The 24,522-nt window shown below is 35.8% G+C and overlaps 1 protein-coding gene and 1 non-coding gene across 2 annotated transcripts in view; one reads left to right on the top strand and one right to left on the bottom strand.

The window, feature by feature from the left end:
• LOC131430290 (collagen alpha-5(IV) chain) overlaps positions 1–24,522 on the top strand; it is a 91,256-nt gene that overhangs the window by 45,410 nt on the left and 21,324 nt on the right. The gene's annotated exons all lie outside the window — the stretch shown is intronic.
• On the bottom strand, positions 14,679–14,751 carry Trnav-aac (transfer RNA valine (anticodon AAC)). Its single transcript has one exon. It is a non-coding gene; the product is annotated as a tRNA-Val (tRNA).

Below are 24,522 nucleotides of genomic sequence, written 5' to 3'. Positions count from 1 at the left end.
CAAGCTCTGCAAACTAGAAGAATTTATCAGACATTTTTATGGGATTTGCACCTGTTTTTGACCATCGTTCGTGAAAAATACTAATGAAATTAGTAGTTTTCCACTTATCACCGAAGATTCCGATCTGAATAAAATGTTCTAGAAATTTTTAAGAAACTATAAGACCTTTCATTTGAATCTTAGTTTGTAAAAATCGGTTGAGCTGTGTCAGAGAAAATAGAATGCACACTTTTTCTCTATTTTTCACATATTACTCTGTAACTCCGAAAGTCAGATCCAAATGAAATTTCATAGCAGGCTATGGGACCATGTGACCTTTCATTTGAATCCTAGTTTGTGAAAATCGGTTCATTTCCGAGAAAAGTGAGTGCATTTTTTTTTACATACATACACAGAGAGAGAGAGAGAGAGAGAAAGAGAGAGGAGAGAGAGAGATTTGCTCAGTTCGTCTAGCTGAGTCGAATGGTATATGACATTCGGCCCTCCGGGCCCCGGTTAAAAAGTTGGTTCTCACAGTGATTGCATAACCTTTCGATGTGAGAAAGGCAAAAAACATACATAGGATGTCACAGAAAGTCTAAGCAAGATTTACAAGCGGCTCTGTTGTTTTCATATGGTGTTTCAACAGCAGTGTCTATTATTGTTTACATTACAATTTGTAAATCTGTGAGTCTCAAGTGCCGATGTATTTAGTTTTCACAAAATTGCGAACGGAAAAGGGCAACGAGACCGCACAAACAGAGCACCATTCCCAACTTTTCAATGAGTTAGTTGGTGAAAAAGAGAGGCTATGAGCATTGGAGCAGCTCTTCACACTTTTAACACGAATCAGAAGCTTGGTGAAGAGTTTACATTCAAGGCCAAAGGAAGATCTGCACGTAAATCTAGCCCTGTGAACTAAAACCTGGAAGAGATGGAGCTGGGAACCTCTAAGGGAACTGTCGAACGAGTAAAGACACAAAATTGACTGTGGAATTTTTTTTCTGAAAAATATTAAAAATAAGTGAAAAACGAGTCACAGCTGTCAAACCAAAGTCCCTTAAGTTATGCGGAAAATTCGTAGTCATGGATGATGGATCCTACGAGAAGTATTATTATTTGACGCTTCCGGATGACCAGTTCTACACGGTACGTGCTGGACAAAGTATTGAAGATGCCGATAAGTCGATTTTTACAGAAAAACCCGGCAAACAGGCAATGGTTTAGCAAGCAATTTGTGGTTGTGGAATTTCTTTGAATACATATGTTACAACAGTTATGATGACGTTGGTTTTATATACGTTCCGGAATATTTGCAGCGGCGCCTACTCCTCATGGCCCGAAAAAATCGTAATCCAGCACTGTTTTGACCGAACTAGGTTTCAGTACGCGATGGACATGGCAGCCCAGCACAAAGCCAACGGAATCGAACTCGTACCCAATGAGATGAATCCTCCAAACTGTCTCCAGACCAGAACAAAAGGAATTTTTTGGGCTCTGACAAAGGCATATTCGCGGAAACATGTGAAGGTATCGGATTCCATTATCACTTTTGAAAAAGACTGAAAAAACAATGAATACAATAAAACCTGTTTCAATCCACCTAGTGGATGCCTTCCTCAATACCGGTAATATTAGAAATTTATGCCGAATGCTCCATTCCAAAGTTTTTATCAGAATTGCGCCCCAGTGAATGACCATTAATGGTTAAAACCGGGGTGAAATAAAATAACATTAATAATAATAATATCAATAATAATAATAATAATAATAATCAGAATAGCCAAGTAAATTTGTATGGTCATAATCATAATAATAAAATAACTGTATATTGGATCAGTTTTAAAGATTTTTAATGTATTTTGCCTTGTGAAGGCATGAAATTAGTAATCTCTGGGACCGTGAAACCTTTGATTTTAAACTAAGTTTATGAGCATCGGTTTAACCTTCACTGAGAAATCCAAGTGAGTTTTGTTTTCCGGATATTTTTATCAGCATCCGTCTCCGGCAAATCAAAATAAGTGTTGTTTTTAAGTTTTTAGTCACTATTTTTTGTATACTTTTGCCATCTCCGATGTGTATGCAGAGTGCCAAAAAATGTTACACGCACCCACTCTTGTCTTTATACCACAATCTGCAGTAGCTATGAAGGATTTGTTTCTTAACAAACACTTCTGTCGCCACTGCAAATGCTTCATCGTACATCAGTTATCCGTTCAGATTATATCGCCTACTTAGAACAGTACCGCCCACCAAGTACAGATCTCTTTGGGAATCACTGTACTAGAATCCTTCTCCATCATCGAGCTTCAAATAATAATGTGCACGAAATGTCAAATGCTCGACACAATTTTATAATAATTTGTTATAATAGATGGGTATAAATCATAGGTTTTGAAACTGTTGGTTGAGAAATTTTAAAATTTAAAAATTAGTAATGATTTACCTCACACGAAATAAAGTTCACAACATAACATAAGCATAACTAATTATTTTTCGTGCATTGTTAGGACTTCAGAGTCACAATTCAACAAACCATTGCGACTAAAATAGAATTAAAAAAATTACCGAATGACCAAGTATTGGAAATAGCTCGTTGCAAAATTGTTCCACAAACATCTGAAACCTTTTAGACCTAGTTCGTGTGCGTTACAATTTCTATCTGCACATATTAACGTAAAAATGTGTCGAAACACATATTCAACTCTGCAGCAGAAGCTGCTGTTTAATTTCAAACAGTGTAACAAGCCACACCCGTACCCGATCAAACTCAATGTTCGGTAGCATATTTTGACAAAATATACTATTTTATTTCACTGCACAGACCACCGCTGGGTTCCTACAGCACCACCTACACAGAATGGTGTTTCTTTTTCATCAAAATCTAAACCTTTCCATAAATAGACGCCCCATCGATGAAGTAATCTCTGCTGTTTGTTGTTTGTTTTGTTTCTTGACCGTGGTAATTACCAGCTCCGACGAGACGCCGCGACGCACAGAGCTTGCCATTCGAGCTGAATGAACCAGAAAGACCGCTGCCCCTATGTGCATCCGTGCAGCAGCAAGTGGAATGCGCTGACAGAATGTCACGATCGACTTTGTTGGCACCCGGCCAACCATCAGTCAACGCACGGCAAGCCTCCCGTGCTCACGGCAATTCACGTGACGACGTGATTGGAGAGTGATTTATAATGTCTTCAAACTTGAAAAATTACGATTATTGCTGTTCGGATTAAAGTATATAACAATGTTAGGTTTTTAGGATTTTCCGTATTTAGAAAAACAGTTTGTAAGAATTCCTGAGTCTACCTCGAATATCAAGAAAAAAGTGTTTGTATCACGGAAATAACAATACCAGCTTCTGTTATTAATAAAACTGGTCATCAGAAGTTCATTCAAGAACAAGGAAAATTGGAACGTAAATCAGGCCTCATGAACCAAACCCGGGAAAGCTTTCAACCAATTTGAGACAGTGAAATGCTTTTAAATCCATTTGCAGCAACCAATACAAAGTTTACCTTCGTGAATCCTTGAAACGGTGGTTTCTCCGCATGATCCGAGAAGACCTCAATTCACTATCATTTTGGCTGAATTTGGCATAAGTGCTCGAGTTGTCCATCTACACCGACTTCGCCTGACAGTATCGTACGAGAAAACGATACAAAAAAAAACGTTAGTTAGAGTGAGATCTGCTGTCTCTGTTCGATAGATAGGCAGGATAAGTTGACATTTGCTTCGAGTTTTCGCGTCACTATAACAACAGTATTGAACAATTTCCGAACTATTTTATCTGCGGTATTGCTTCTTAAAGCCGAAGCAAAGATATTGTATCCGATGTTATCACAATTCGTTGATTGAAAGTCGAGTAATCGTCAAAATAAAATGTCGACTCTACTAATGAGATGAATATCGGTAGAATCGCCCTAGGTAATGCGCCTACAATAAGGGTCCTAGAAAACTGTTTTCTTTTTTACCGATAATTATAACATCTGGTGATATTTTGAGACATTGGTCATAAAATAATGTACATCTATAATTTTAAGAGCTGAAGAAAGAAACGCTACCTGGTGGCAAAAAACCGACCCCAGTTTTTGTTAATTAAATTCGACTCCAGTGTTGTTTGTCAGTAAGTCGACTAACTGAACGTTAGATAATATACTATTGTCAATATTTCATCCATGGAAATTTTGGTGTGAGAATATTTCTAATAAACATCACAGCAACATTATCAGGCAAAACTAGTTCAAGACACTATGACTTATACAGACTTAAAAAATTGGCAGAGTTTGATGTTTTTTACCGGATTGTCAACTGCTGACCGCCCCCTTAACTGTAGAACAACCACCGAGCAGTGCTGTTTTTATGTTTTGGTTAAAACTGTCCGTTTTGAAAAAAAAATTCGGATTTCATTAAATAACAAAAAATATTCATTTTATAATTTTGTTTTTCAGATATGGAAATTTTTAACAATGACGAATGAATAATTTAGTACTAGACATTGCCAAAAATAGATCCAAGAAAAAATATGTTTAAAGATGCAGCCGATGTTGTGTTGGTAGAAATTGAAAACAATATTTCGAAAGGTGACTTAATGTCACTGTTGGCTGAAACTATGACCGCTTTCCGGCACATTGCTCTGTACTTGTACTTCAATCCATTCTACCAGTAGCTTAAGAGATTCATTCTTTCTTTTTTTTATAAAAGATATTTTTATTCAGGCCTATTTGCGTACAAACTTTACGTGGCCGATTGAGCTGAGTTTTCAGCTAAAAATTATTTTGTATTGGATCTCGTTGTCACCCTTTTTCTAGGGGGAGAGGAGCTTCCGTTTCTCTCCTGCGAGGATTGAGGGGCAGTTTGTTCGTGGTTCGTCTCGTCATCCATTGCCGTGGTATTGTTGTTGATTTCATTGCTAGTTGCTGTATATGCGCCTTGTTGTACATTGTTTGTAGTTGCTGGTTGGTTGAATGGTAAGCTGTTAATTGCAGCTGGTGTACTTTATTCTATAGGGGATACGTTGGATGGTTTCGTTGAAGGGGATGCTTCACTGTTATTGATGACTGTCACAGGTGTACTGGGGTTGCTTGGGGTTGGTGTGAAGAAAGCACCGTTGTCCTTTGGTATAGTTGTCTCCTTGTGCGGTTTATCACATGGCTAACCGTAGTGAACAGTTTTTTGGCAATATTGACATGTGGCCATCTGATTGTCATAGGTAACAAGTGATTTGCACGGGATTCTTGTATCCTGACTGAACGTCACATAAGAAGGTATAGGCCTCCTCAAGTGCATGCGTAACAAACGTACGCCATTTAGAATACCGGGGAAAAATTCTTCCACTTTTCTTTTTCGATAGAGAGAATCTCTCCGTATTTTGACATGGTTTTGCGAATATAAGGATCGATGACGCTTGAGGGAAGATCATGCACACGCACTTCTATAGCACTATCTTCCATATATACTGGAATGTTGTACTTAATGTTCTCGTGCACCACATAATGCACATTATTATTGTCTTTTGCGAATTGAATTGCATCCAACTCTTTATAAAACTCTATGTAAACAATATTTTTTGCCTTATTACATTGAAGTAAATGCACACGTTTAATGTCAAGATGCACTTGCTCCTTAAGCAAACCTTCAAGTTCTCGTATCGAAGGTCGAATTTTTCACTGCATGAAGTCAACAATAATGGTATTCTCTCGTACCGGTAGCTTTTGTTCGTTTGGTTCACTCATTTTCGAGGTCGTTCTACTGTACACTACACAATACTGTACTTGGTTTCTTTCGTCCCGAACGTAAGCGGTTTTGTTTTATCGACTGACTTGGATAAGATGTGAAAGCGAACTGAGATTCATTCTTTCGTTTTATTTTTCTCTGATCTTCGAGACGAATTATTGGAAATTTCAATAATTGTTTGCCAGTTAGTTTTCATTGATTGTGGTATTTACTTTAGTTCGGTAATTGAAAGATGATTTTACCATGTGGGCGGTATGCTTTTACCGTACTCGGTGACTATTCAGATTTACCGAATCAATTGTACATTTATTTATAAAATTATGAAATAAAAACTTTTTAACTTTAACGTTTAACTGATCGTCCGGTAAAATTTTGCATAGTTTTCGTAAAATAAAGTTAATGGGCCGAAATATCGCTCATTTCATATATTTACCGTTTAATTTCGACAAAAAAAATCCGAACAGCGAGATCTTAGTGTGTGCCATTTCGCCGAAAGGGTGATTTCACCGGAACGTACAATTCGCAAGAAAGTGCAATATTCTTTGTTTGCACTCTTCCCTTCTAAAATGGAGTGGAATATTCTGTGTATGAACGTTTGAATTTGATAAGTAGTACACACCTCACGAGTCGAATCCAACATGTCTTCACTTACCCATCGGCAGAACATATTTTTTAACAACAGAATCAGCCGAAACACAACAATGCGTATCTTCCAAGCATCGTTAACCCGACAGTAATTAGAATTCTAGTTAGTTACATACACTTCATTGCGATCTCCAATTGAATCCAAAGAAAATGAAACAGTCCATTTCGGGCGAAATCAGTAGGTACATTTGAAACTCACTATGAATTCGACTCAAATCTCGGTCAACTTAACACAGCAGTGCTCCCATGACGACTGATGACTTCCACTGGCATGCTTTCGGTGTGATTTTGCTTTGTGCCCGACTGCGACTGTTCTACGGCAGAATACTGCTGTTCGGCGCTCGCTTCATTCCAAAAGCATGAGGTCGGCTTTCCCGTATATCTCGCTCCGAAAAGCGTTGCTCAGAAAATGATGGGAAAAAGTGAATTGTTTATCTTTTCTACCGATGCAATTGTACAGCAGGAGATATTTTTTTCTCTTCCTCAGAACGCGTTCTAATTGGCTGGTGTGAAATCAGACAGGTTTTTCAATAGTCTACTATTGAAGCACTTCAATGTTGCTGCAATACACGTTCAAGTTGAAAAATTTTGAATCTATTGGTAGTTAGATTGAATAAATCCTTCAACAGATCACTGAGCTATGAACTTTCAAATTACAGGAACGGCAAACACGCATCATGAGTTTTCCTCTTTGATACTTGTTGATGCCAAACTTTTCAGAAAAGTTTAATTTTGAATTATTTGAGATTATGTCATACAACTGAAAATTTGATCATACAATTATGATTGATACGTTGATACGTTAGATACAAGAGATATTCACGATCAAAAACTTATCACTCTTTTAGAGGGTAATTTTTTTTAAATTAAGTTCCTTAATAGGACCTTTAATGGTAAAATTTGAAAGGGCGCCCATAGTAAAGTAAGGCGTATTCACGACAAAAAAAAACTTGTAACAGAAATTATGGAGAGAGAAACACTTTTATTTGTGGCCTTTTACGACATGGAAGCACGATCCCAACTCTTGGCAACCGAATTCCACACGGTCTTTAGGCTTATCCTATCCGGGAAAAGATAATACGCACTATCAATCTCGCAGTACACCCCAGCCTCTTGAACCATAATCCAACAAATAAAAATTATCTCGATATTTATTATAATGACATGTTAACAATACAAATGAATCTTAAAATAAACGATTCGTGAAGCTATTACGTTCCAAAAACTGAAAGAAAAAAGAATATCATTGGAAGATGAATCTATTAGTTACATATTATAACACCTCTCCTGAAAATCGGGGAATTGATGGGGATAGTGATATTAATTTAAAGAACAAGACATCGATGGCACGTGTGAAACAATCCAAATAAATTGTATTGAGACAGGCTAATGTGCCTCTTCCTGATCATGAGGTCATGACAAGCCGTCACGATTTCATGTTCCTTGATTTGAACAGAAAAATACTTCTCAATCGAATATGGCGTTGTTTGAATTCGATCATGTTTTTTGAATACTGAAATTTAAATGCATCTAATAAAATCGAAGTTGGTCCAAGGATTTAAATTCAGAACATATTATTCAGGTGACGATTAAAACAAATTCTTCAAAAACTACCATAATCATTTTCGATTAGACAGGATTGTTGTAGGTAGCTCGAATATTCCTGAGATTTCTTATGAAACGATTTTTTTTAATACTTCTGTTTCGAATACTTCTTTCCCATTGATGATAGAACGTACACTCAAGCAAATTGAGTAGTGAAAATCATAAGGCAAATCTTATGATGCATCAAAAATCATCAAAATCATAATTTCATAAGATAAATATGAAAAATATATTATAATATATAATATTCAATATACATCTCATCTATCACTATTATAGTTTTCATACGAACAACTTATGAACTTCACAATTAATGAGAGAAGTTATGTTTGTCATATAAATTTCGCACAATGTTCCTAAAAATTTCGTTTGAATTTCATAAGGCGTTTTATTGGAATTCCTATTTTCGGGATTTCATAAGGCGGTCTTATGATTCGCTTACGATATTCTTGTGGCTAAAAATCTTACGAAATCATTATGAAATTCCATATATTTTTTGCCTGAGTGTAGGTGTGTTGATGTGGTCAGGTAATAAATTGGTAAAAAGTTGGTCATTGCTGCTCTGAACATTGTCGTGTAATGTGGGAGCAGTCAAAGGCCACTGCACTTCTACCACTTCTCCATTTTTATCCCGTCCGTATGGTCGTTGCCTGAGCCTTGTGCGGTTTAAAATCTATCCACGGGTCGTCTCATTAAGGGGCTGTCCATAAAAGACGTCACGCTTTTTTTGACGATTTTTGACTCCCCATCCCCCCTTTGTCACAAATTGTCACAGAAGCAAAGACCCCCCACCCCTCCTATGTCACATGTCACGAATTCAAAATAAATATTATTCATCTCAATACATTATCAATATGTACAACAAACCATACAATTATGAGGGAAAAATCGATTTATTACATGTTGTCATTAGATTAAAAAATATCCCTAAAACTACAAAATCATCGGAATTATTTTATTAATATCAATTATATAAATTAATAAAAGTATTTGGTTGGAATTGATGAAACATTTAAATTATCTGTTTTATTCCTCTTAGGGGTACACAGATATATGATTATTTTAGGTAAAGAATAATATTTCCTTAGTGTAGCATACAGGGCTGAGAAAATAAAGACCAAAGCCTCATCAAAATGAGATCACTGCCGGAGAATCTTTTCATTATCAGTTGATCAGTGAAATTTAAATCACATCGATCAATATCGGAACTGATCTTCCGTCACACAATGGGTAGTGATTTTGAGCTAAAATGATTCTTGATTTATGTAAGTTCAATCATTGGATGATTCGATAAGTTTTGATGTTGGTGGAGGAAAATCACATAAAACATGACATGAAAGGATATGGTTTTCTCGGAAAGCGTTGATCTCCCGCTTTTTTTTTCAAATGGAGTACAATTGAATAAACTGCATCAGAATCAGATAAGAGAAATTCTTATGATATACTATTATCAATGCTAGAAAATCAAATTACTGAAAAAATTGTCAGTGCATAACTTAAGTTAAACCGTTTGAAGGCATTTCATATTAGGTAAAATTTATTAATTTCGCTAATTTACTCGCTCCTCCGTGCACTTTTGCTGATCACAACAGAAATGATTTCCTGCATCACTCATTTCCGAATTTACAAGAAGAAGCTTTTACATCAACAAATACACGTTTTCCTATAGAATGTAAACATTTATTGTGGAGATTTTTTCAGGAAATAGGGCAAAGCAGTAATATAATTAGGTATTTCAAAAATGCGCTCATTGAAAATATTGGACGTCATATTCCAAAAACCTCCCCCCCTCCCCCCTGTCACAAAAGGTCACGTTTTATGAAACACCCCCCTCCCCCTTGCGGCGTGACGTCTTTTATGGACAGCCCCTAAGCCGTTTCCTTCCGAAAATACCAACTTTACGAGATTACGCAATTACTCGGTAGTGATTTTATTTGTACACAAACGTTCCGTTCCGTTTTAGCTTAGCTCAGTCGTCTTTGATGGAAGCCGATCGATGACATGATGAGCTTTCAAAAAGTGAAACAGACACGGGATACAAAATGGCAAAATTTTACAATGTTCCGTTCCATCGTTCGCACAGCTCGTTGACAGGCAGGTCCATGAAAGTGAGTACAAATTAGCAACATCGTCACCGGCGTCTCCGTTTTCGTCTAGTAGAGCTAGCGCTAGTTTGTCGGATGTGTGAAGTAAAGTGCTAAATGCATGTGATGTATTTCTATATTCTTCGGAAAGCTGAACATCTGGACGGGATGTTCATATGATACCGACCGCTGGTTTCCTCTTATTTACAAGAGCTATTGCCGGAGTATTGCAAAGGATGCGTGAATGGACTACTCATTTGTAGCTATAATTTTTTTTTATTGAATTCTTATTAACAATTCCGCTAACCCCATGTTTTGAAATGCCTTTAGTGCCTGCCCAGATATGTTACAAAAACTCTAAAATAGAGAGGTTAATTTAATTTAGAGAACTGCAGGCCTTCGTTGGTAGAAACTTCATTCGAATTTCTCATGGACTCGCGATTTCGCATGCGAACGATCAAACTCGTGGGTGGCACACTTCACCGGAAGGCAGTCTGATAAAGAGCATATGTCTCATTCATACATTGTGAACATGAAGCAATCCATACACAGCTGATAACTCATTCCGTTTTCAGAAGCATGTGGTGTTGCTACTGGTGGTTAATGACCTAATCGCAGCAGCTGGAACAATGCTTTTATAAACAGTTTTCTATAATTATTACATCATTGTATTCACATAAAAACACTTCAACTGACTGTAAACGGTCTCATCACAAACTAATTTCAAATTTGTCATTCCTTTCTTCAATGGTGGGAGCGAAATATGATACCTTTGAAGTGTTGTTTCGAATTTCTCAATGCTTTGCCGAAAGGCAGTCACAAAAAATGAACCGATCCGAATGAGAAGAAAAATTCCATTTGCAGCCGAACTGGGAGGATATGCATCAGTCATTACCCTTTCTGGGCCAGCATAAAGACATGTGAGATCATCTTTGACTCGTGAGGGACACATGATGCTTCAAGCCCTCAAGTGGCTGCATCTCAGGGATGTCATTTCGAGTTCGAATGCAAAATATGTTCAAGTTTCAACTAACTCTAACTTGTATTCTCTAGTCGATGATTGTAAAGTAGTAGGAACTTATATGATGCAATCCACTTCCAAACGATCTATTAAAATATGAATGCAGCATATCTCCGCTCGTTATGTTTCTCATATCTGATCAGCTGTTGAAAGTAATATCGCAGCACAGAGTAGAGCGGTTTGTTTGGAAATCTAAATTTAAATCTAATACTTGGTTTCCGCATTTTTCTTCCCACATGAGGCCTACGATACAAGTGGAGAATCTTCTGGATGTAAAACATCACAGGAAAAAAAAAACAGAATGCACTCCGTCTTGCGAGCTATGCAGAGGCACCGCCAACAGCTTCAGCATCGTCGTTGGCTAAACCTCGCAAAAATTTTCTTCCATATGGGCGTAACAAATAAAGTGCACAGAAATTACAAGACGGGTTTCGAGTCGCTTTCGGCCTTACAACCACTAAAATGAAATCGTACATTCATTTAGGCTCCAGTCTGGCCCTGTTTGATATAATATAATACGCAACGAACCGACATCTGAGAGGGTGGCCATCATTTGGGCACTTCTTGCTCGACCTGACGAGTGCTGGCGCTGATGAGCTGACTTTCGAACAGTTTTAAATCTGCAAACATTCGCTTAAAGTAAAGTGAAATAACTTTAAAATGTATATGTGTGTTTAACCTATCCTAAGCCCCACTGTCTGGCAATGGTTTGCCGAAAAAATATGGGCCCATATGTTTTATTAACACATGCAAATAACTTTAATCCTGAACTCGAACAAGAGATAACTCACTCGAATTTCGTTGACCCACCTTTTGTATAGAGCAAAGCGTTCTCTGAAATCATCGTTCCATAGACTAACCCCGCCTGAATTCATTGTTTGCATCAAATGGATGAAAACATTACAGGGAGTCTTTTGATATTTTTCGGATGGCAAGCGATCGATTCGTATTTAGTGTAATAATATTTGTGTATATCAATCATATTTCTGAGTTTTTTCAATACATGCAGTTTGCTTCCTGTGTCTTACTCCTTGCCAATCGTATCCAAACCTTTATTCTTCATAACCAGCTAATTATTATTTCTTGATATAATATAATATTGAGCCTGAACATAACGCTGGTAGATAGCTCTAGAATAATAACTAATTATATTATTTTAAAGATTAGGATCCTTTAGAATTGCGGTGATCAGCACACGCCAACGAGAACCAAATACAACTTTGTTATAATTCAAGAAATTATCCTAGTCTTAAGTACTGTTAAAAAATCTCCTCAGCACCTCAGAGCTGAGGCAGTGTACCTTATTAAATATATCTTTGAAAAAAAAAATAGAAGTCAGACGAGTACAAAAAAACGAGTTTCGTGTCCTGATAAAACAGTAACGGTGAAATTGAATGATTGGCGGTACGGATTAGTCCACCATCCCCCGTATTCTCCAGACCTGACCCCCAACAACTATTATCTATTTCCAAATCTGAAAAGGTTTCTCCAGGGATAGAAATTTTCTTCGAAAACTGAAGTCATTGCATAAACCTATTTTGAAAGTCTTGACAAATCTTTTTTTTATAGGGCATCAAAATGTTGGAGGACCGATGGGTCAAGTGTATCGCTCTAGATGGATATTATACTAAAGAATAAAAAAGTTGTCACGGTAAAAATCGACTTTTCCTTTGTTTGGCCTGGGATTTCTCATGTAGTATTTATACTCATATATTTTCACTCATAGGGCGTATTTGGTAGCTAACCCGGATAGACGGCTCAATACACAAGACGCTGGACTTACCAACCAGTGGTCGTATGTTCAGGCGTCGACCTGGAAAGATTCTTAGTGGCAGTAGGATCGTGGCATTAGCCATGCAATGGCTATGTACGCTATGAATCGGCTTCAAAGTCTGTTGAAATAGAACTACTAGACCTGTTCAAAGAATTATTTAATAATTTTTCAATATCAGATGGGCTTAAGCATTCAAACCAATTCGCACCCTCTGATTCTGCTGATAACACAGAAGAGAGCACCAAGTTGACGCCTTTTTATTGACCGTCAGACACCGATACACCGGGAGATATGAGATAGGAACTTGTGAGCACTTATTTACTTACCTATTGATGACCAGTTATGGATACACCTTTCAAGAATTCTTTTATTCGAATAAAATATGACTTGAATAATATATGTAGAGTTTCATGAAGTTATTCAAAATTTTATCACTCTGGATTTGTTCTTTCTTTTTCGCTGGATAATTTACGAAAATGCTGGATCTCTAGATGGATCCCATGAATTTCATTAGAACATACATTTATGTCGTTTTCGTTTGATGCCAAACCTAACCCAGCTTTCACTCTAACTGCTGTCAAACCGTTATGTTTCGAACCTGATTTTTATTTCAGGTTTGCTCAAACCGGAAAAGTGTTTGTTTGGTGAAACTACCCTGGGTCAGTTTCGGTTTTCTCAAGCGAAAACGACATTAGAAACACGGACTTCACATTCGAACAATTCCAGAAATGAACAGAAATGAAAAGGAGACAAAATTAGGATCGACTTTTTCAGATTTGGGTGAAACTTCACGCACGACTTTAGTATGTCAAAATATTTGTTTTGCACGGATGAAGAGAGTCAAATAAAAAACGTAAACTTATTCGAGAAGGATGTTTGCAACGCTGTTTTATTTCGTATGGGCTGATCTATTTTAGATCTTCGACTAAAACATATCAATCGCAAAGCTGAAATCTAGTTTTATTTTACGAGCACAAATTTAAAACAGATTTAAAATTGCTCGAAGAATTTGTTTCAAATTATTGAAAATTAGAGACACGAATAGAACATTGTTTTAAATTTGGGGTGTCTTACCTTTCGTGAAAAATAAACGATCTATCATATCGAGGACAAGTGCAAACTTTTATTTTAATCGGACTATGCCAAGTTTTGCTACTCATTTCTGAGATTGCACATTTTAATTTTTGGCAGCTGGCTAGCGAAATGAATGATTACAGACCCCTACCACGAAAACTAAACATAGCATCAATACGAAGATAAGTGTGCTTGACTAGTGCCACTTTACTTTTCATACTTCGGACATATTTCATTTACTGGGCCCAGATGATGCTACTTTAATGGACTAACCCATTTTAAATAATACTACTAAGTAGCTCCATTTGGATTCGAATCTCAAGTTTTTGCATTTTTATTTGACTCAAATTTTGCGTAAAGATTCTTCCTGACCAAAAGAACAATTTGCATAAACTCATCAAGTATGGAAAAACGTTACTTACAAAGTAAAAATTATACAATAATTTTTATTATACTTTTTCCACATGACCCCGACATATATTCAAACCTTGAGGGAGGCATCGAATGAGTCGGACACACCGTTTCACACATTTGTTTTAATTTCACAGAATTTTCGCCAAAGCCTATTAAAAAACTATAGTTAAAGTCGAAATGATGAACTGAAGAACGCTTAAGAAAAAATGCAAAAATCAAATTTAAAAAACAAATCGTCAACTGTTCAAGATTTTCTGAAACATAACATAGCTCTGAGCTCTAATACCATCTGTAAAAATAAATTCTTGTTATTCAATTCAAATCAAATTGTCCGAATACAAAAATTTGTTTCCGCCCGGGATCGAACCGGGGGCCTTCCGCGTGTTAGGCGGATGTGATAACCACTACACCACGGAAACACTTGTTTGTAGCGGCATAATCGGATGATAGTGTTGCACTTTCCGACCATCAGCCAGTCATTTATTTTTCATATACGGTTCAGTGGCACACGATGATTTTCGACAAAAGCAGTTCTAGTATACATATAAAGCAACGAAAACGTTATAGTGAGAGTTGTGGTACATAGCCTCGAGGTTAACTCAAGCTTGAAGTTTGAAGGGGCGATTTGGACGGAAGTTTACGTGGTTGAATTAATCTCAAATTGAAACTATCACTCTCAAAAGCTAGTGGTTAGGACCCTACATTGTGGCCGTAGTAACCAAGGTACGGATCCTGGTCACGGTAAAACATTTTTTGTTTCATATATAAATTTCAACATTGACAAGATATGAAACTGTTTTCAGATACACTGTAATTATATAAAGCAAGTAGGGGTGATCCGGGAATGATAGTTTTTTAGTCAAAAATGTTCACTATTTAAAATAAATGTTGTGTAATATCTAACTTTAAAAAAGTAATGAAAATACGCATTTTAATAAAAAAATTAAAAATGATTCGAGAAACAAATTGCTCGACGAATTTATTTCAAATGAATGAAGATTTGAAACAAGAATAGACCATTGTTTTGAATTTCTTGCGTGAGTGTGTGTAACGAAATCTGACATACGAAATGTCAAAGCGTTGAATGACATATCAGAAATAATATTCTTCCATGACGTTCCATGGGTTATTTTGGAATGTCTAATGAATATGATTGGAACTTGGTGTAGTATTATTATTGTTATTATAGAAATTGGACATTTCATAAACAACCTAAGCTTATTTTTTCATATTTTCAATAAGTATACACGTATTTCAAGTTGTGCAAAGCCACGCCCTCACTTTCAAGAAAAAGTTTAAACAATGTATCATACATGGGTATAAAAAGTGTCTCATGTCCGGTTAATGACGTAATTCTTAAAACTGTCTTATACCCGCTAGTTTTTCACATCCCAGGTTATTTCCAATTCCAAATTTTTGTCTGAAAACTAAACATTTTCGTCTCGGACTTTTCGCACTTTTTGTCTTTCCCTATAGAGAAAATATTGAATTGCTGAAAAAAAACAACTTTTGATCGGACACTTTAAGTCCCTTAGTATTATACACCATTCGACTTAACTCGACGAGATCGGAAAATATCTATGTGTTGGAGATGGTCGTAAATATTTTTATTTTCAATCGGGTACGGGTAAAAAATTTTACTGCTCACTCGGGTACGGGTAAATTTTTTTTTCTGATCGATTACCCGACCATCTGTACTTCACATAAATATGTTCACACGTTGACGAGAGTTTTTTATTGCAAAACAGTTCTTCCGGAAAATAAACAAATTGATTCAAGGGGTTTTGATATTCGCGCCTAGGACCAGACCTGACAACTGGCATCTTTTTCCAGAAAAAACATTTCTTTTCTTCATTAAAAAAAAACGATCACATCAAAGTTACGTGAAAAGTTATGTGAATATTTTCCACCCTACTTTTTTTTTAAACATATTTGATAAGACACACTGCCTTAGCTCTAAGATGTTGCGGTCAGACCCTACTTTTCACGTAGGTTTTAATGGATGTTTTTAAAGCTGTTTAATGCACAATCCAGTAAAAATTATTTGCTTAAAAAAATGTAGTGTAGTACTCATATCACATTCAGATACCAGAAAACTGTTATTTTAAATATTTGTTGGAGATTTTCTCAAATTTTCATATAAATCATTAGGACTCTAACCATAAAAACGTGAACATTTATTTCAGAAAATCTGCATAGAAGTTCTTCTTATTCTTCATCTCTGGGTGGTGTCACCTCACTTGAAATGACACCGATTGATGGCTCAGCAAGTTAGGCTATATTGCCAGTAAAATTTTCGTTTCTTTTTCTGGACTACAAATGAAAATCTCGATGCGTAACAACGTTGAGTCGCAAAAGTACGGGTGAAAATCTTTTCTCGCGAAATACTCAAATTTTCACCGTGTTCACTCGTTGAGGGCTCCACCGGAAGTGGCACAGAAGTTAAATGGCTGTAAAAACTACCAGCTACTGTTAACATCGTGGGTGTGGGTTTTTTTTTATTTTTTTTTTATTTTTTTTATTTTATTTTTTTTTTAAATAACTATTTATTGGAATATGAGTTAAAATTAAATTATTAAGATTTAAATTGGGTGTTCAGCCACAAGTGGTGACTTTTCAGCCCTATTATATATATGATTTGGTTATTACCATGAGGACATTATTTGCTTCCGCAATTCTGAGATTTTTGTGTAGGGAAAATTCTAAACCTACTTGTATTGTGTAATGGGGAAAAGGAACTTATATACTAACTTACTAACTAATACAGATAGCGAATCGATTCAATTGAAGATTGCATCGATTTTTGTCGGAATTTGCTTATAATATTATGTGACATTACATCTAATGGTTCTATATTTGTGAGTCTGTGTAACTCATTTGTACTAAACCAGGGAGGACGCTTCAAAATCATTTTCAGAATTTTATTCTGAATCCTTTGAAGCGTTTTCTTCCTGGTGGAACAACAGCTTGACCAAATTGGTACCGCATAAAGCATGGCTGGTCTGAAAATTTGTTTATAAATTAACAATTTGTTTTTTAGACAGAGCTTAGAATTTCTGTTTATAAGAGGATATAAACATTTAATATATTTATTACACTTTGCCTGGATTCCTTCAATGTGATCCTTGAAAGTGAGTTTTTTGTCATACGTTAAACCTAAGTATTTAGCTTGATCAGACCATGTCAATTCCAAGCCATTTAATTTGAGAATGTGATTATTGTTTGGTTTAAGAAAAGAAGCTCTTGGCTTATGAGAAAAGATAATTAATTGCGTGTTTGCTGCATTTGGTTTATATTCCATTTTGACAGATAATCACTGAAAATATTTAAACTTCTTTGTAGGCGACTGCAGATCACTATTAGATTTCTACCCGTGGCTAACAGACTTGTGTCGTCACAGAATAGCGATTTCTGACAACCAACGGGTAGATTTGGAAGATCAGAAGTGAAAATATTATACAAGATTGGAGCTACGCTCGAACCCTGCGGAACACCGGCTCGTACGAGTAGCAATTCAGATTTACAATTCTGATAGCTAACCTGAAGAGTACGATCATTTAAATAATTTTGAATCATTTTGATCAAATAAATAGGAAACTGGAAATCAGACATTTTTGCTATTGAACCTTTGTGCCAAACACTGTCGAATGCTTTTTCTATGTCTAGAAGACCAACTCCAGTGGATAACCCAGAAGATTTATTTGCTTTTATCATGTTCGTTACTCTGACAAGTTGATGAGTAGTTGAATGTTCATGACGAAATCCAAACTGCTCTGGTAAAAAAAATGAATTCTCATTTATATGAGACATCATTCTCAACAAGATAATTTTTTCAAAAAGTTTACTGATAGAAGAAAGTAAGCTAATTGGTCGATAACTTGATGTTTCTGCTGGGTTTTTATCAGGTTTGAGGATAGGAATTACTTTAGCGTTTTTCCATCTTTTTGGGAAGTAAGCTAATGAAAAACACTTGTTGAAAATTTTAACCAGGAGTCTCAAGGCAACATCGGGAAGATTTTTAATAAGAATATTAAAAATTCCATCATTACCAGGAGCCTTCATGTTTTTAAGTTTTCTAATAATTGATTTAATTTCATCAAAATTCGTCTCAATAATGTCATCGTGTGATAACACTTGGGTTGAAATATGATCATATTTCAGTGAGACTTCATTTTCAATAGCACTCACAACGTTCAAATTAAAATTGTGGACACTCTCGAACTGCTGAGCAAGTTTTTGAGCTTTTTCGCCATTTGTAAGAAGTATTTGATTACCTTCCTTGAGAGCAGGAATTGGTTTCTGAGGTTTCTTAAGAACCTTAGAAAGTTTCCAGAAAGGTTTAGAATATGGTTTAATTTGTTCAACTTCTTTAGCGAAATTTTCATTTCGCAAAAGAGTAAATCTATGTTTAATTTCTTTTTGTAAATCCTTAACTATATTTTTCATAGCAGGATCACGAGAACGTTGATATTGTCGTCGACGAACATTCTTCAACCGAATGAGCAGTTGAAGATTGTCATCGATGATAGGAGAATTTAATTTAGTTTGAGCTTTGGGAACTGAAAGATTTCTAGCTTCGATAATATAAGGATTCAAATTATCAATTGCTGTGTCGATGTCCGCAGAATTTTCTAAAATAGTTTCATGATCCACATGATTTTCAATGTGAGATCTGTAATTCAACCAATTAGCTCTATGATAGTTGAAAATAGAACTAATTGGATTAATTATAGCTTCGTTGGAAAGTCTGAATGTTACTGGAAGATGATCTGAGTCAAAGTCAGCATGTGTAATCGGTTCACTACAAATGTGACTTTGATCTGTTAGAACCAGATCAATTGTAGACGGGTTTTTCACTGAAGAGAAACAAGTCGGATTACTGGGATGAAGAACTGTGAAGTAACCAGCTGAGAGTTGATTATGAAGTATTTTACCATTACTGTTATTTTGCCTACAATTCCACTGGACATGCTTAGCATTTAAGTCCCCTATTATGAAAAATTTCGATCGATATCTTGTAAGTTTTTGCAAATCGCCTTTAAAGAAATTTAATTGTTCGCCGGTGCATTGGAATGGCAAATATGCTCCAGCGATGAAATAAATTCCATGAATGGTTTCAGCTTCGATTCCCAAGCTTTCAATAACTTTAGTATTGAAAGAAGGTAAAATTCGATGTTTAATTTGCCGTTGGACAAAAATGGCAACTCCACCACCCATTCCAGTAAACCTGTCAAATCGATGAACCACATAATGTGGATTACTTTTCAATTTGACATTTGGTTTAAGAAAAGTTTCTGTCACAATGGCAATATGGATTTTGTGAACTTCGAGAAAATTATAAAATTCATCTTCACTCGATTTCAAAGATCGAGCATTCCAATTTAAAATATTCAAATATTTATTTAACATCACTGTTAAATTTTAAATTCATTATAATATTATTTGCAAATTGCCATCCGATTTGAAATGCTTCAAAAAGAGATGAAGTCGAATTCATTTGGATGATCATTTGAAAAAGTTGATCTTGTAGGTAGATCATTTTATTTTCAGTTATATCGCCTAAATCGACTTCATTTAAAGAAGCGAATGGCATTGAAGGAATATTGGTAGGTAGACTGCCATTAGAAGAAGATGATTTGGCCGGTCTACCTATTAATAAATTGTTTTCGTTAGAATTATTTACATTAGAAGAAATAGGAGGTAGTTTTCTACCTAATATACCAGCATAACTGACATTAGAAGAAGATGATGACGAAGTCGATCTACCTGTCAATAAATTGTTTTCGTTAGAAGACGAATTGGCAGGCGTACCTGTTTTTTGTTTCAAATTCGAAGAAATCAGTGCCTTAGAAGAATTAGGCGTGGCATTTGTAACGGTTTTTTGATTTTCAGGTATGTTCTGTAAATTTAAGGTCGTTGATTTGACTTGTTGTCTAAGCGAACGAGCGTTTAAAATTTTTTCCCTGACAGGACATTTCAAATAATTGGATTTATGATTTCCATTGCAATTTGAACATGAAAATTTATCAGTGGCTTCATTCATTGGACAAACGTCTTTCGAATGTGATTTACCACAATTCAAACACTCCATATGACCATATGACAATTTTTGGTTCCATGACCGAAGCCTTGGCAACGACGACATTGCGTTAAGTTTGCAATACGATTATGCCGTTTATAATGTTCCCAATTAATTTTAATGTGGGAAATGAAACGTACTTTTTCTAAAGTTTTCAAATCACTTCGATTGAAGTGTATTAGGTAAAGTTCATGGGAAATTCCAGAGCGTGGTTTAGAAGTACCATTCGCTCTTTTTTTCATAAGTATTACTTGGGAAGGGGCAAAACCAAGCAATTCTTTTAGTTCATTTTTAATTTCATCTATACTTTGATCATTTGATAATCCTTTCAAGACAGCCTTGAAGGGTCTGTCTGATTTTATATCATATGAATAAAATTTATGAAGTTTCTCGGACAAATATCGAATAAGACGTTCGTAATCTTCCAATCCATCCACCAAGACTCGACATTCTCCTCTTCGTCCGATTTGAAATGAGACTTTTACTTCCGGGAGAAAAGTAGAAAGCTCAGTACGGAATGCTTTGAAGTCGGAAATCATCACCGTCACTGGTGGCATAGATTGATGTTTCTTCCCAGAACGACAAGCGTCCATTTTGGGAATTTTTGAAGAATTTTCTTCTATGTCGCTACAATCGGATTCAGGAAGAATCTCGTAAATATTGTTAGACGGCATAGGATCGGCGGAAGGGAAATCCGTGCGTTGTCTTTTATTTTTACATTCAGATTCTATAATATCGTGAATGTTATTAGAAAAATGTTGAATAACGGATTGTGATTTATTCCGTATTGAATTATTTTTAGCCTTAGGCTTGTTGCCTTTCCAGTTGGACGCAGGCATTTTTGAAATTAATGAAATTTTAAATTAAATTAACTAGGCTAAATTAGTCTTCGATTAGACTCCTAGCTAGCCTTAAAAAAGGCTGATTAATTTCTTAGTCACTCTAATATCACTCTTTGTATCACTTAGTCACTCTAATATCACTCTTTGTATCACTTAGTCACTTAGTTAGTGATTCAGGTAGTCTTGAAAAAGACTGAAGCCTTGAATCAATGAAACTCTAGGTAGCCAGAAAAAAAATTCCAGGAGCCAAGAGCTATACGCGTGCGGTGCGAACGACTGTTCAACACCGACTGTGGGTGTGGGTTTGTGAGGCTTACAAAACGGGCATAGTTGACAGATTAATTTATATCAAAATCATAATTCATTTTGCTTTGCAGTAAAAAATTGTAACCAAAAAAAATTCTCACGAATGTTCAAACCACTTACACTTGAAGGATTAACTGTTCACCATTTTCAAAATTGATTTTTTCACACCGGGAATACACGTACATTGTTTGATGTTTGGTCAATTCACGTAAACGAACTGATGATACTCTATTCATTTTAGGGGATGTTCGCATAACATTCATTTTCGTCACGTATAATATTCAATTTGACATTTGGAACCATTTTACGTGATTTTTCAAGTGATTCGAAAGTGAATTTTTATTTGTGTATCAAGATAATGAGCACGCTTACTTGTGGCTCTAAAGAATTGGATCAAAAGTCGCACTGTTTCGTAAAAACCACACCTACCCAAAACTACATACAACGGGTATTATGACATTTTGGGTAAAAATGCTTCTCTAAAAATTGGTGTAGATATTACTCCACATTTGTAAATAAGTACAACGTACCAAATACATTGGAAATCTATTCATGCTTCACAGTGTATTTATATGTTCAAATGTTAACAGGCATTTTAATGTATTTTACTTACCAACTAGAGCCTGATACGGCTCGCTATCTAATAAACATTATATTCTCCATCCTGAATTTTGGTAAAATTTTTACTACTCATTCGGGTCGGGTACGGGTACAGGTAATTTTTAATCGGGTACGGGTCGGGTACGGGTAAAATTTTTAATTTTTTTAACCACATATAACACTAACCAATTTCATTCAGGTACGAATTCTGGTCCCAGAATTACAGGTCTGATGAGTTTAAAAGTTTCATTTTCTGGAGCGTGTTTTCATACATGACACGAAAAAATCAAGCCAAATTGATTTCGAGTATACTGTATCATCGTTCCTGGTTCCGGAAGTATAGGAAAAGTGCTCGTGTTCTCCAAACCGGAAATCACTCCAATTTCTCAGAAACGGCTATACCAATCTTCGCAAACTCTAATTTAAACGAAACGTATTTTTTTCCATAAATTGATGTATAATTTTATCCAGATCCGGCTCCCGGTTCCGGAAATACAGCGTAGTTTGCATGAAATTGCAACCTGACTTATAGAGAGATAATGCAAATAAACGTTTGAAATACTTCTAAATTTGATCCAAAGCTGTTTCAATTTATAGGTTATGCTAGTTACTGACCAAATGAACCGATTTCATCTATGCCGGTTCCCAGCTACCGGTTCCGGAAGTACCGGAAATAGCAGTCGAAATGTATACCCAAACCTGTTCATATTCAGTATTTAACGAAAAGTTTTTTTGATGAATCCCTTAGTAATATTAATGGAAGCATAAGTTACATAAGAAAGGCTTTATAGCACCACTAAGTGGATTAAAGCAGGTTCTTTATAGTAAAGTCTTTTTTTTTGCTCACTAAACGAAAAAATTACAAAATGTTGTTCGAATGATGCTTTATATTCTACAGAACGTTTGAATTTATTCTATTGAACGATAGTTCTGAAAAAATCTCAAAAAATATGTTTTTTTTTCATCATTTAGAACCTACCCCCCACCATCCTTTAAAAAAAGAAAAAGTTAATTTGGACGGGAGCGATTCGATTCGACACTCACGCCTACTGCGATCGTTTTAGAAACAAATTTCTGTCAACATTTCCTAGAATAATCAAAAGATATGGGATTCTTTTTTAAAGTTGGAAAGGTGTACAAACCGACGACACGACGTGCCACTCGCTATTCAAAATTGTATCGTAAATTTTACTACCCCTCAGTAACTCAAAACGTCAAAATGAAATCTTTCAAAAATGGTATACACTGGCAACGCAGTCTGAGGAATTGTTGTTTTCGGAACAACAGCTCCATGACCCTAGGTACATTTATTTATCTTGTTACGGCTAAAGAACAGTCGTTCTAGGTCCTGGTGGTGATCGGCCGACCTGCTGTTCTATTGCTGCTTTGCTCGGTTCAACGCTGATTATTGCTTCGATGTACATTACGTTGTTCCTCAGCCTGTCAAAGCATCTCTCCATATCGAGTACGACCTCTTAAACAGGATACGATGTGGTGCTCAGCGGACGGAAAAATCTCGTGGTCTCTCCATCTCTCATCGCAACGCTCCAGTGAATGCTTCCGACCTCGAATGTTTATGGTGTGCCGCTACAGTAATAATTTTTCAAGTACATGAAATTCCCACAATATTCAATCCGTCACTGCTACGAAAATGAGACGAATCCATAAATATTTTGTGTTTTTACTATTTTTTACATGTTGTGTACTTTAGATCATAAATTGTTGGATTCTCATAAACATTAAAATAAAACAATATTGGAACTAATAGATTATGCATTTCCGGGGGAGTTATGTTAACAAGCAATATAATTTTCAATTTCATTTGTTAATCCTAATTATATGCAGAAATATAGATTGATAAAAACTACTTTCGTTGTGCTCGTACGGCTGCATAATGCTTCCAGAGAAATTTGTCTGTAATATTTAAATCATATATCAAAGTCAGCAACAATCAGTAATTGAAGTGTATTTTCACCGTTCCATATTATGAGAATCCAACAAGCTAACCTTTATCAGAAAACTCCATGGCGAATTTTCGATCGAGTATCATCCATGGCGAATTTTCGATTGATACCAAAAACCATCATGGTACCTGAATATGTTATCAGGAACACTCGCCCTTATTCTGAATAACGTCGTATCGATTTTACGACTGTATTTCATTTGTATTCCCAATAATGCTAGCAAAATCAAAGGTAGCTAGGATTCGATCGAAAAATCAATACGTCGTTATTCAGAATAAGGGTGACTGTAGCAATATGTTAAACATGGAAGTAGATATGTCCCCAATATTTTCTTTTTCAAATAAGGCCGCAACGAAAACTATGGTTTTGTTTTAAAGACAAATAAGTATTACAAGAATT

This window comes from Malaya genurostris, chromosome 2 (assembly GCF_030247185.1).
Source record: "Malaya genurostris strain Urasoe2022 chromosome 2, Malgen_1.1, whole genome shotgun sequence".
Lineage (NCBI taxonomy): Eukaryota > Metazoa > Arthropoda > Insecta > Diptera > Culicidae > Malaya > Malaya genurostris.
Note: the sequence above shows the minus strand (reverse complement) of the source record. Positions and strands in the feature narration are given on the sequence as shown.